This window comes from Haemorhous mexicanus, chromosome 13 (assembly GCF_027477595.1).
Source record: "Haemorhous mexicanus isolate bHaeMex1 chromosome 13, bHaeMex1.pri, whole genome shotgun sequence".
Lineage (NCBI taxonomy): Eukaryota > Metazoa > Chordata > Aves > Passeriformes > Fringillidae > Haemorhous > Haemorhous mexicanus.
The window spans coordinates 18,317,512-18,332,001 of record NC_082353.1 but is presented as its reverse complement, the minus strand read 5'-3'; the positions used below and the strand labels follow the sequence as shown (position 1 = coordinate 18,332,001).

Sequence of the window (14,490 nt, the reverse complement as noted above, 5' to 3'; positions counted from 1 at the left end):
AAGGATTTCTCAATAAAAATACTTGGTGGTTAAGCAAAGTTAATAGTCAAGTCAGGTAATACAGCCAAGCCTTTTCCTTTTCCTGGGATCACATCTAGGTTGCATCCCAGGCTTCATCAATATCCACATATTCTGTCAGATTCTGGATTGTTGCTTCCATGCACCCCAACTCCTCACGGCTTTTATTCCCTTGCTTTCATTTCCTTTCATTCTCATTTCTCCTTATTGTTGTTGCTTCTTTGAAAAGATCAATGAACAGGTCTTACAGTCTTGGTGCAAAAAAGCCACTATTTTCCTTTAAACTTTAAAAGAATTCATTATTATTATTATTTCTCATAAGAGGGATGTTTGTATCTTCCTTCTTGCCTGTAGCTCCCCTGCAGCTAAACTTTCTGATGGTCCTTTGTGTTTAAAAGAGAATTAACAGCAAAGAATGCACAATTTGACTTAAAACATATTGATATTGCAAAATGAAGAGCCATTTAATGAATTTTTTGTCCCCAGTGAAGAGCCAGTGTAAGGAACAGTAGGGGCTGCAAATAAGACTGAAAATGGCACTTTAATAGCAAAATGCATTTGTTTGAAGAGTGCCTACCTTTTCTAATGATTTTACAACATTGTCTCTCCTTTGTTCTCTTCATTAGTTGTCTGTGACCACAAACACATTCCAGTAAGAAAGGCAAAAAAAAAAAAAAAAAAAAAAAAAAAACCATCCATCCAAATGTTTTAGACATCAGGAAGAACACCTCTTAGCACAAGAAAGCACTCCAGTTGGCTGGTGCCCTGCCTTGGACACACACAAAAACCCACAAAAGCAAAATCCCAAATGACCCAAACTCCCCAGCAAGCTCTTGCCTTGCAAAATTTTGCTTCCTGCCCATGAGAGGAAAGTAGAGCCTGGAGGAGGGGAGGTTGTTGACAGGGAAGATGCCATTAATATTTCTGGGATTGCAAGAGCACTGATACAACTGTTATTGTTTTAACAGCACTTACAAGCACTGTTGAACATTAGGGACTGAAATACTGGTAGCTGTACTTGAGGCTTTACTTATTAATGGCTGGAAAATGCTTTGAGATCTTCAATTACAGGATTTTTACAGGGAAAACTTTTATATTGTCTTTAGCCACACCGGCCTCAACCCTCAGCTGAAAGCTGATAAATACAAGTGCCTTTCTGTCCTGTAATGCAAGTTAATGTAAAATAACCACAGGCCTCTCTCACTCACAGCCTGTGGCTGCCTGTATCCCCTGGCTGGAGTTCAGGAGGGTGGTACATTGTGCCAGGGGCAATCAGAGCCCATCTTTTCTCACCCCACTGCTCCCAAGCCATCGTGCTTCCTGAAAAACCATGAGTGTTCCACCTTCCACCAGGCTGGCCAGATTCACTGCAGGGTCCCAGCTGGTACAGCTGCAGAGCCTGCTCAAGTCCACGGGCCTGGGGTGCTGATGGGATTTTGCTGCTCTGTCCCTGTGCCACCTGTTTGGCAAGGATGCTCCAGGTTGTACCAACACAACCTGATATCTCACCTTTCTTTTCAGTCCATGCTCTTTAGTCCTGGGAGCACTGCCTGGGATGGAGAGGGTTGTGCAGGACATGGCATGACCTGGTTTGATAGTTGCAGCTGTAAAATTCACTGCTTGTACCAGTTGTTAAAAACAACAGCACTTTTTAAGAAGTTTTTTTTACAGCTCTTGCTCTGGACTTTTAAAAGTTCTATTTTCAGTCTGGTGAGTGGCTGCTCCTTTCTCCTCCTCCCATTCCATCAAGCTGGAAAAGACCTGTAGATTCCCTCCCCAAGAGCTGAAAGCTGTCCTGTCTGCACCAGCCCAACCATTCTCTGTCCTCTGAGCCAGGCAACATTTGGCAGCAAAACTTTCCTGGAATTTTCTCATTACTGTACATGGCAAAGCCAAAAGCCATTATCACGTGAGACATCCCTCAGAGACTTTTTGGCAAATCCCAAAATAGCACATATTTAATAGCCATCCATCTCAAAAGGAGTTAAATGTTTCAAATATATCTAAAACATTCATATTAATTATGCTGTCCTATGCTCATAGTTTTCCCCCTTCCTCAATCTATCAAATTGTTGTTATCTAAGTTTTTAACGTTTTGACTGAGCTTTTGAAGAGAACATCTCAAATTCTAGTACAGGACACACAAAACAAAAGCTTTCTGCAACAATCAAGGGCATTTTTAGATCTTGACTCGCACCAGGATATTTTATAACTGATTGATAAATGACACATTGCTGTTTAGGTAAAATGTGATTAACAGTAAATAATATATGATGGTTGTCATAGGCAGTGAATGAACAGCAATCATATTTACTCACCACCTACAATACTTCATATCTACTTATAACAGACTAATACTTCTGTAATAAATAACTGCAACAAGGTCATAAATCAGCATTAAATGAAAGCACTGTTTTAGAAAGCCAAACTCAACATTACATGTTGGAACAAAGATTTTCAGCTTTTCTTAATAATAACTTGGTATTTGATTTCTTCAGTCCCATTCACACTGCTGATTTTTCCTTAGCTGAATTCATTTAAAAGCAGGCAGAACCACACAGGGTTTGCCTGCTAATGGAAACATCATCAAAACCCAAGTCCCAGTTGCATAAATGGATTTCTTGCCTGGAATTAGCTCTGAACACCCAAAGTTCCCACCCCTTACACAGGCAATATGTTTTTAACATAATGATGGCTGGTCTTAGACTGGCTACTCCTGATCTGGTGTGGGAGGTATTCACCCACTGAGCTGCTGCTGTTTGACACCACTTGCCTTAAACCTTCCTACCTGGTTAAAATGGAGGAAATCAAATAACACAAAGCTTTATAAACCTGCAGCATGGTTGGCAGGATGCTGGTTTGAAGCCATGTCCCTTTTTCTGGCAGACCTGGGGTATGTGACAGGACTGGGACAAGGCCATGTGTGTTTGGTGAGAAACCTCTCAGACATTAAAACTCCACAGTGGAGGAGTAAACAGGAATGCAGTTCCTCCCTCTGGTGCCCATCATGACTGAAAAGGTTTGTGGCTGGACAAGGAGCTTCGGGTTTTTAACAGTCTCCTGATTAAAACATTCTGTTAATTAAATAAAACTAAACCCCAGTGCTATCTGGTGCTCCAGGGCTCGTTCTGACTGATCCAAGAGCTTTTGTTTACCACACAGAGACCAATTGATTTACACTTTTTGCTTTCAACAAGCCTCTCGTGAAGAGCACAGTGACATGCTGAAGTGCCACAGCAGAAGAAAGGCACACTGATGAAAACCAGACACTGCAGCCATTAGCATCGATCAGCAATTGATCAGTGTATGAGCAAGCAGAGAGGTACACTATGGGTATTGTGTGTAACAAAACCTGATTTAATCTCCTTCAAAAGCTCTATGTCCTGTGAAGGGGCTCTTTGGTTGGGAAGCACAAACTTCATTAGCACAAACCCGGGAGTCATGTAAGGAGCTTTGTCTTGAAGAGTGCAGAAGTCCCTCCTCGTGCAGACAGGAGGATATGAAAACATTTTTCAGATGATGCATTAAGTCAATCAATAGCTTCATGTCAAACAGGACTTTACCTATGCTTATTTAATTAGGCATTTCACAAAACTGGCTAAAACCATGCCATAACAGCACTACAAGGCCATGATTGATTCTGGAGAATGAGAGGGGGAAGCAGGACAGCTGAGGAAGAGCCTGAGATGCTGAGGAGCCCTCATGTGTGCTGGACAGCAAGCCTTTTTGTTTAGCCAGTAGCACTGACTTTGTAAGGAGCAGGTTCTGCAAACTTAGATAACCCTGAGAGTGCTTTCTTTTAAGTGGAAAAAACCCACCCAAGTGTCAGCTTGACAGAGGCCTGTGAGTTAACTCCTATTACACTCAGTCTGAGCTGAAACAACATCACTTTTCACTCTCACCCCGAGACCTAACGAGCTTCAGCACTCGAGATGTGAAAGACCAATAACTTAATCCACTGTTTGAAGCAATCCCTGTTTTTAAAGCAGTGCTGTATTTGATTAAGCCACTGTAAAGCTCAGCAGAGCTGTGTCAAGTTAAATTATATTCTTTAAAGTAAAAATGCCATTTTACCTGAAATGTAAAACTTCACTTTTACAGCATTTTTATAAGAAAATCAAGTGCCATTTCTTTACATCCAGACAGCCCCTATTAAGAGCAATCTATAGCTGGCAGGTGTTACAGGCCTGGATGTGTTCTAAAGGACTAAAATATTATTTTCTAGATTTAAAGAGAAAAATATCAAACTGTTTACAAAGGTGCCCCAAAATGACAGCCAGAAAATACCCCTGTGATTATCACTGAGTGATTATGCAAGTCCCAATATGATTTAGGCACCACTGCTTTTACCAAAACCACTTTTAATCTCATCAAAACTGTCCTCATTTGCCCCATGGAGAAGGTTTGTCACAGTATTTTTAACTGGTATTTGTCACCTTGCCTTTCTTAAACCTGCTACCTGGGTCACTCCATTCACTCTCTAAATACTGGCACAACTTAAGATTTCTTTGGATCCTCTGGAAAATCACCAGTGTTCCAAGGCATTAAAAATCAACACTAAACGCTCGGACAGTTCCTTGGCCACCTCTGTGAAAATTATTGGATACAGGTTGTTCAGATTCAATGTTATTAAAGTGATCAACTCTGGCATTTCTGGAAAAGAAACTGTTTCAGCAGCATCATGGTCCTGTGTACTTTGGCTTTTTCTCACACACAGAACAGAAATGTTTTTGAGCACTTCTGATTTTTCTGCATGGTTATTAAATATTCTATCTTATCCACCCAGGAATACCCAAGCACAGTGGGCTGGTATTAACCCCTACCCTGCAATCCATGCATGTGCACATGCAGACATGCACAGTTTTTGATGTTTCACTGCCTTGACTGAAAGATTTCTGTGTGTACTTTGGTACTTTCTCACCATTTTTCTATTCATTCTAACATCTAGGCCATGTGGTGTTACCCATTTGCCTTTTCTCTTTTTGTTACATAACAGTGATAATAAAGACCCATTTTCCTTCCAAGCTGGGTAGTTGAACAGTATCACCTTTTTTTACTGAACACAGAACTCTGGTTTCTGGGACAGAAGCAGAAATCTGGACACTGTCTGTGGTGGGGCTGGTGCAGCACTCCCAATGAATTTCAAACCTTATGGGAATGAGATGATCAAGAGGACTTCCACTGACTGATCTCTAAATTTGGAAATGAGATACAACACTGTTCAAGTCAGAGATGGACATCTCTGAGAAGAACTGGTGGAAAAAGGTATGTGACACACTGGAGTGGTTTTGTCTTTGGCACAGGGGACCTCAATTGCTCAATGGATTCTTGCATCAGTAGCATCTTTCAAGCACTCAGATCTTCTAAGAGAATAAAATTATGGTGAAGTAAATACTTAATGCACTAAATGTTGCTTTTATTCAAGCATGAACAGGATTTAAAAGTCTGCAGGACATTAAACTATCCTGCCACTTTCTCTGGGTGTTTAAAACGAGGTTCAGACTCATACCAGTAATTCAGATTTGCAGATATTGGCCAAAACAATCCCAAACCTCAGCAATCAACCTCAAAGCATCTCCTAAATGGAAATCCCACATGCATTCTCTTTAACTGGAGAGGCATCTGATTTTGTCAGTGGACTGTAATGGTGAGATGAACAAAGGTGAACAGGAGGGTGACCAAACTGTGGTCCTCCCACTTGCTGACACAGAGAGGTGGGGGCTGTACCATCAGGGCATCTCAGCAGTAAATCTGATAACATTAACGCCACCTGTGATTTCCTTATCCTTTATAAAAACCCTGACTCTCTGTGTAGTGTGAAATTCAGGCATTACCCTGTGAGCTGCAGCAGCTCTGACCATTTACCAGAATGCCTTGGGAGGCTGAACAAACTTTCTCTCCACTCTGTGCTCCTGGGAACGTGAAGTTTTCTCTCACTGGGGTTAAAATGTTTGAAAAGCAGAGCCCTATATAAAATTCTGTTTGTGTAGCTGAAGTTCTGACGTTGTTTACCTGAAATGTTTCTATAATTCCTCAACTTTTGAGTTTCAGGTTGGTGATTTGCGAGTAGCAGATTGCACTCTCCTGAACTAAATCTAACAAGCGCCACAAAGTGAAAATAAACTGGAGAGACTTGAAATAAAAAATCACTTCAAGAAATCTAAGCGTGGTGGGTTTTTTGTGTTGGTTTTTTTTTTTTTTCTTTTCCTCCCACTTTAAGCCAACTAAACTCCCAACACATTCTGATCATCTCGCCACAGTGTGTCTGTGCTGGTGACAACTGATTCATGTGTACATTTACATATCCCCTCAGTGCCAGCAGCAGAATACAAAATGGGTCCTCCTGCTCTGGCAGATGACACAGCGCTGGCAAATCAGGAGGAGCTGTCAAAAACAGCTGTCCATTAAAAGAGTTTGCTGAAACAACTAAGAGCTGTTTGAAAATGCTAGGTGGTAGAATTTAATTGGAGTAGCAACTGTTCAAAATTAAGATTAAAAAGGACCAGTCGGTACGGGGCTTCAGGTTTGAGGGGTGTTTTTATACATGGATATTTACATTTGGGATAGAAACAATTCAGTCTGCTGGTTTTCTCTCTCATGCTCCATCCCCAGGTCAGAAAGTTTTGGGCACATCCATTAGTGCTCTGCTGCACATTCAGCACAGCAACTCCCCACGCCAGCACCCAGACAGGGTTATTTTGGAGATACTGGGGAAAACCAAGAAATGAATGTTTTTTGGAAGCAGCCTGCCCATGTGGGTGCAAACCCTGTTATGCTGCACTGCCTGTGTGTTATCATCAGCTGCCCCTGTGGACAGGGGATGTGGTCAGTTTTCCACAGTGGGAACAAAGCAGAGCCCCCAGCAAGAGTATTCCATTACACCCCGCACCCTGCCTGAACACCACATTTGTCTCAGCACATAAAACTGCATGCACATAAATGAAGGGCTTTATGAAGTTTTTGCCTTTAGTATGAATGCAGTCTTGGGAAAACAGACCACTGCAACAGCCCAGAAAATTTCATTTTTCACTAGGAACTTGTTTTGAATGTGCTGGAGGCAACGCTAAGCCCCGCTTTGGCTTAGGTGGTCTCTGAATCAGAAACTTGACTGTGGGATAAATGCAGCAGAATAGAAACACAGGCAAGCAAAACTGTTTGGCAAAAACTCACATTCTCCCTAGTTCTACTTGAATATTTTGTAGAACAAAACCATTTGAAAAAATATCGAAATGAAATCAGTGTGTTTCATTTTGACAGTGTCAAAACAAAGCTATTTTAATTTCGTGGTATAAAAGGTTTTATATTTCGAAATTTTGCTCTTTTCTTCTTCTTTTTCAACAAAAATATTCAAGATCCCAGGAAAACTTCTCCTTTAAGCTCAAATAGTGTTTCTCTTTTTGACTGCTTTTTTTTTTTTTTTTTTTTTTTTTAATTTCTCTCTCTCTGCAGCAGCTCAAGCACAGGCAGGCAGAAGATCTGCATTTAGTTCTTCATTTTGAGACCAAGTCCTCATCACAGCGCCTCGGGCACCAACTCTGCTTATGTGCTTTAGCTTGGCACATCTGTAAGTGTGTGCCTTAAACATTTCTAGCACTTGGAATGCTTGGTACTCATTCTTTTCCTGACACAAGTGAAAATCTCCTTGGTTTTTACTTTCAGAAGGCAAGCACAAACTGTCCATCACAGGGCAATGAATTTGTCAGCCAGTGAATTGAGAGAGGCCATAAATATTAAGTATATAACCAATATTTCATCTTGCTTTAAAATCAAAGACCTGCACCTTGAAAGAATTTAGAATAGCCGTGGCCATGCTGCAACAGTATTTAGTAAATTTTGATGCCTTTGAACGTTTTTACCTTTGTTAGCACTTGGACCCCAGCTTTGGTTTCTTTGCTTTAAATAAAATCCGCCTTAACGTGTAAGAAAAAAATAAAACTGCTGCAGCAAATCAAAAACCATGCAGGCACTAAAATTAAATTTTCCATTCTAGTAGAAAAAATGGAAGTTGAAAAGGCATTAGGCTCAGTTTCCCAGCAGAAACCTTACAGTAATGCCTGTGACTGCAAGTCTATAGCTCAGTGTATGCAATACATTGCAACTAGAAGTAGCAGTGACAGCTGGTGGGTTAGTAAACAGATTTCATTTCAGTTTTTGTCTGAAAATGATACAAATTTTTCTTTAATATGATTCTTCGCTACATCTTCTGTTTCCATCCAATGGTGAGGTCCTTTCCAATTCACATCCAAGCTCTGTTAAATATTTTATTTGACTTAACACACATAAATGAAACAAACAGAAAAAAATTTTGAAACAATTTGCATGAAGTTTGCAGTCTCTTGGAATGATTAAAAAATTTAGGTCCTAATGGAATTTGGAAGAGGGTGGGTATAAACCAAGGGCACATTAATGGCTTCATATGCACAGAGTGCCACACAGAAATAAAACTTAACACATATTTTAGAGTGTTTTGCTTTACAAGAGATGTATTTTAATTTATATTTTCTGAAATTCCTTCAGGAAATTCCTTTAAGTAATAATTTTCCTTTTTGTTTCCCTGCCCTTCCCTAAACCACCTCAAAGGCCTCCCAACAGAGGTAGGATAATGGGAAAAAAAAAGTTTGGGAAAAAAAGCAGAAAAAAGAAAATGCCTAAAATAATCCAAAAACCATAAGCTAATGACACAAAAGCATGAGGGTTCACTCTGTTTGTTTGCAAGGATATTTATAGGCAGGAAAGGAAAAATAGGGATCCTCAAAAGGTTTGGGTAGTTTTAACTAAAAAAAAAAAAAAAAAAAAAAATCCTATCTATATTTACATTAAAAATTAAATGTAACATCTATTTTATGACAAATCAGCTGTGAGTGTTCACTGGCCAGAGGGTAAATTTTGAGGCAGACACACCCTCAGCTCCCAGGAATGGGAACAAGGTGGCTCATGGAATTCTGTGTGTGCAGGGTGTAGCCTTAGGGCAGCAGGCAGGCATGTCTATGATGAAATCTGTCACTGCATTTCTACTTTTCATATCCAAATAATTGGTGCATACAGGCAGATAGATGTAGATTAGTCAGAAATGTGCAAAGTTTAATGCAGCTTCACTGCTTTCTTTCTATCACTGCAACCTCTTGCTGCAGAGACTTTACAGAAACAAAAAGATACAAAATCTTTAAATATAAACAAAAAATAAAGTGGCTCTGGATTAAAAACAAAAAATAAAGTGGCTCTGGATTAAAACTCTCTCTGTGACACTGGTGGAGGGTATTGAGGCAGGTAGGACACACCTGTGCTACAATCACAGCAGTGATCATGGGAGAGAAGCCCTCATTATTTCCAACATGAATAAACCTTTTCTGTCCTCTCTAACCAGCCACTAAGTATGGGTTTCTTGTCCCTGGATGTGCAGAATCCCACGGTTCAGGAGTATTATCAGCCATGACCAATGTGTGAGGGAACAGCTCTCATATGAGTTTGTGTATAAATCAATATACAACTGCATTGAAATCTAATATATGGCACAGACACTGATGCAATCTTGCCATTAAAACATCACCTTCTATTTCCTTTTATTAAGGCCTTTGATTTAAAGGTCAACTGCTCTGCATGCCCTGTCCTGCCTCCTGTTAGAAAACACTCAGTTCAGTGTGGAATAACCAGCCCTGGGTACCCCAATACATTACTCCCAGAATATGGGTTGGAAGAGACCTCCAAGATCATCGAGTCTAACTCAGCCCCAACACCTCAACTAAACAATGGCATCCAGTCTTTTGTTAAACACATCCAGGGATGGTGACTCCACCACTCCATTCCATTCCATTCCATTCCATTCCATTCCATTCCATTCCATTCCATTCCATTCATCTCATCCTCTTTCCTAATATCCAACCTATATTTCCCTTGGTGTAGCTGGAGACAATGTTTTTGTGGATGTTATTCCAGCCCATGAAGAAGAGCTGAGCCTAGGTAATGACAGACCCTGAGAAGCCAGAGACACCTGCTATCTGCATGAAATCCTGAAAACACCATTCCAGTGCCACCACCAGCTGATTCCACAGTGCAATGGCACTGCCAGGCTGCACCAAACATTTGCCATTTAGACAGGACCCAAGTTAAAATTCAAATGGGAAGCAACAGGTCTGTGTCCTTATGTACAAGAGCTCCATGGTGGCAACAAAGATCTGCTGCCCACAGCTGAGATACAGATTGGCATCAATAAAGAACTCTTAGTTAAGAGTCTTGTCTTCATTTCTGAGAAACCTCAGCATTTTTAACAAGCTTTATAAAGGTTATAGGAATTGAAGGTCTAAAAAATTATTCTGATGAGGTCCAGTTAGAGGAGATGGAAAAGGGAATTTAAAGGAGTTAAAGCATGTGCAAGTTCACTGTGATTTTATCATAGAGTATCCTGAGTTGGAGAGGACCCATGAAGACCATCAAGCCCATATTTTTTCAATAGGGAGCTTTAATATTAACAGCCTGTTCACCTACAAAGCAAGCACTGGATGTGTTCAGGGCTCCAGGATCCAACACAACGGGCAGAATGATGCACTCCTGGAGTGGAAGCTCTCAGAGGTCCTTGAAATGACACCAAAACCTCTGCACACCAGGTCCCTGGAAAGCTGCTCGTGCTAAGTAAAGCTGCCACGATGTTGCCAACAGGGCAAAATCCAAAAGCAATCCAAAAAAACTGCTCAGCCAGAGCAAAGGCAGCCCTAAATCCAACGATAAATTGAGAAACAAGGCAGGGGGATATATAAAAATGAGGGATCATTCTTAAATCAAAAGCTATGGCAGGTCACACCCCTCACTCATCTGTCTGTGTGTGCACTCCGTGATTCTCATTCAGTTCTTCCGGATTCTCAAACAAAGTGCGGAGTCCTAAAAATATTTGGAACTATTACAAAGCATAAATTATAAATGTGTCGAGAAAATGGAAAAAGGTGTCTTGGGCCTACTTAGAGCACCAAATGATCTCAACCATTATTCACAATGATATGAAGATCTTTTATTTCATTTCTTCTTAACAGTTCCCTGTGTTTGCTATCATTTCTTGCCCAGCACCGTGTCAATAATTACTAAATTAGCAGGACGCCTGTACAATTTCAGCTAAAGTGTTATTACTGACAAGTCAAACAAAGAAAGCTGATCGAAAAGATGGGACTCCATCTCCTTATTTAAATGGACTGTGCTCACAGAAGAAGATTGAAACTCCTTTTTCTTCAAAGGAAGAAGGGAAAGGTATAGTTTACATTTTGTGCTGCTCAAGGACAGAGAGTCAGAGGAAATGCCTTTTTAATGTAAACCTCTTTTCATTTCCAAGGGACAAAAATGAAGGTTATTTAAAAGAATCATGCTTGGTGGAAGAAGTAATTATGTATTTTTTTCAAATCTCAGAAGAATAATGCTTTTATATCTCCCTGAGATGACCCAATTCACTTTGTGATGTGCTCCCTTAAATGTAAGTGTGTTGACTTCTTTGAACCTCATTGTTTTTAGTGTCTAAAGAGGCTCCTCTCATACCACAGTGTTGATTGATTTTGACTCTACACCAATGCCCGAATTTTCATAAAGCTATTTCTGGTTTCTACAGCCCACAAGTGAAAATGGTGTGTAATATCTTCTCCTGGATAGCTCCAAAATACTCACGTGTAATGACATGCTCAAATTGGTTTTTTGAGAAGTATGGCCCCAAATTTGGTACTCGTTTGGACTGGAAAGCTCCATAATCTGAAAGAACCTAACAGAATTCCAAGATCATACAGACCTTTCTTCATATTTATTTGATGTTATTTCTTTGTGTTAATTTTTGGTGGAAAAAATGTGAGTACTTACTGGCATCCCTTAATGTGTGAGACAGGATGCTGTTCTGTAACCTTCCTCAGAGAAATATCTACCTTTACCCTTTCATTACTCCACTATCTCATTCCCCCCCCCCAAAAAAAAAGCTTTCACAATCAGTGAAATAGCCCTTTTAGATTTTTTATCCAAATCACCTACTTCAACACTGGTGAAGGTGATCAGGAACAGGTTTTTTAGGCAGCAGATACACAAATGTGAAAAAAAGGAGAAAGATTGAAGAACCATAATCACTAGAGCATGGCAAAGCAGAAAAGGAGACAAATTTTGTGAGTCTTAGTCATTCCATGATCGTGCTACTCCCCTAAATCTGGAATTTATTTAGTTGTTGTCACTTGTCATGTAAACAAGCCAATGGGGACTACTTAAATCTATAAAATTAGACATTAGGTTTTAGGCCCTTACATGCTTTTTTTTATTAGGTCTCACTGGCTCTCTGGGCTTTGCCTTAATGTAAGTAAATAAACAATGGTAAAGTTAACTACAGCATCTCACTGACATTTTCCAAACCTTAAAAAACTATTTTATTTCAAATTTCTGGCAAAAGTTTTGAGTTGAGCTCTCACTAGCTCCAAAGCAAGTCAATTCTATTTCTACAGAGCTGAATCCAATTACTAATTTCACTTGTAGCACACCCTATTCCATTCCTTAATTCTCAGTCAAAGGAATAACTGATTTAATATCTGTCATCTGCTACTTGCAATTCTACAATCTCACAGGCTGGGGTCCAATTATGCAAACTGAACCAATTTCTAGGCTAGAACCATTCAGAAGTCATCTTTATCTCTTTAATCTGTCTGAAACTTTCTTTTTCTTCTTCTTTTTTTCCTCACAAAATTGACTGTTCTCAGAGCTTTAATTTCCCTGAAAAGATTGAATATAGAAGACTTTTCCCCCCCCTAAAACACAAGTGTTTCAAAAAATGTGACCAACTGAAAGCAAAGAAACAGATTTGTACACAGATTTTTGGAAATGAGTGGCAATATTGCAGTAGACTTCACTTCAAAAAAGCACCAGTCCTTTTTAATGCTGAAGGTATTTTTGAAGCTGGCTGCAAAATTATCTAGTCCTAATGACTTATTTCATTATTTGCTTTTTATTCAAAATCCTCTGTAAGACCTTAAGGTATGCATTTTCAGATTCTGAGGATGCTATAGGAAACGAAGAATGAGTTAAAAAAAATAAGAAAAACAAAACCTGAATCAGATAAAACTTGAGTTTTTACTTTATCACACAGGGAGAAGGGATATTCTGTGAAAATGAAAGACAACTGATATTTGAATTTACTTCTTGCAGCATGCACAAATTAATCTGTGGTGCTCTAGGCCACAAGATATTTATTGAGGATAAAAAATTTAGCAAGAGACAAAAAATTACTGAAGCTGTACTCTAAGACTCTTGATTCAATTACAGAAAATTAAATACTTTAAATAGTACTTAATCTCCACGGAAAAAGGAAACAGCTTTTCTCAATGAACAGATTATATCATGCTATTTATTAGGGAGTCTCTCTCACTCGCTAGTGAAGCATCTGGTTCTGATCACTGCCTGATTCAGTCTAGGGAAGAAGGTGGAATTGGTCTGATCCTCACAGGCACATTCACTACTGCCCAAACAAAGAATATCTGGGGTAAGATGTAGCTACACCTTTGGTAATGAGGAGCAGCCTCACACAAGGGCAAATTAAACACACCTTCCCCTGCTGTTGGGAGAATATGGCAGCAAAGGTAGAGATACTCAAACCAGACTTAGAAGTAAAGAATTCAAACTCACGTGTTTGGAAGAAAATAATGCCATCTTGACAGCTTTGCAGGATGTGAAGTCATTTTAGGCAGTGGGAAAATGGATGTCTACTTCAACCATCATTTAATTCCAGGAGAAACGTTCCCCTTGTTCATACATTCCCAGTCCATGCAAGAAGGAAACAATGATTGCTCATGCTAGGATGGATTTTCTCTTTAAGCAGAATCATGATGGTGTTTACTTTGGCAGGGAACAAATTTAATGCTAGTTAAAACATTTTTTGTTGACTTTTACACTCATTACACGCTGTTGCAGCAACTCATGAAAATTATTACTAGAAATACAAATAGCCAAATGTTTTTTAAAATCACTGTTTGTTGCCTTTGAGTCAAGTAATCTGATCTTTGTATTTGGAGAACTGAGGTATTGAAGGAAAATTTGGCATTCTGAGGAACTAGTTCATTGCAGTGCATTTTGCAATATTAATGCTGTGCACGAAAGCAGAAAGGATGGCATAAAGGTTTAAAGAAACCCTAAAGATTTCTTAGCTTATCTCTAAATTACTATTTTTTTATCACTAAGAGTCCTGAGGGAATGTTCATAACTTCAAAGAAAGCACAGCAACAGTGCAACGTAAACAGCCCCTTCCAACCCAACCTGCTTGGCCAAGATTTATCTCCCCCACACGAGGCAGCCAACTGAAGCCTCCACCAGAAAAAACACTGCTGCCCTGCAAATAACTAAACAGGCACTGGAGGAAAAGGGGAATCTCATAAGGACAATTCAGATCCTAGACAGGAAAATTGCCTCCTTAAGGTGCCTCTCTCACTCCATTGACTACATGGAGAGCCACAGGAGAGAATATCCTTAAGCATCTTG

The 14,490-nt window shown here is 39.7% G+C and overlaps 1 long non-coding RNA gene across 1 annotated transcript in view; it reads right to left on the bottom strand.

Moving 5' to 3' along the window:
• Window positions 1–13,780, bottom strand: part of LOC132333254 (uncharacterized) — a 36,025-nt gene extending 22,245 nt beyond the window's left edge. The window contains exon 1 of the long non-coding RNA XR_009488106.1: window positions 13,642–13,780. This is a non-coding gene — a long non-coding RNA (uncharacterized LOC132333254). The remainder of the gene's footprint in view (window positions 1–13,641) is intronic.
• Window positions 13,781–14,490: the final 710 nt, after the last annotated feature.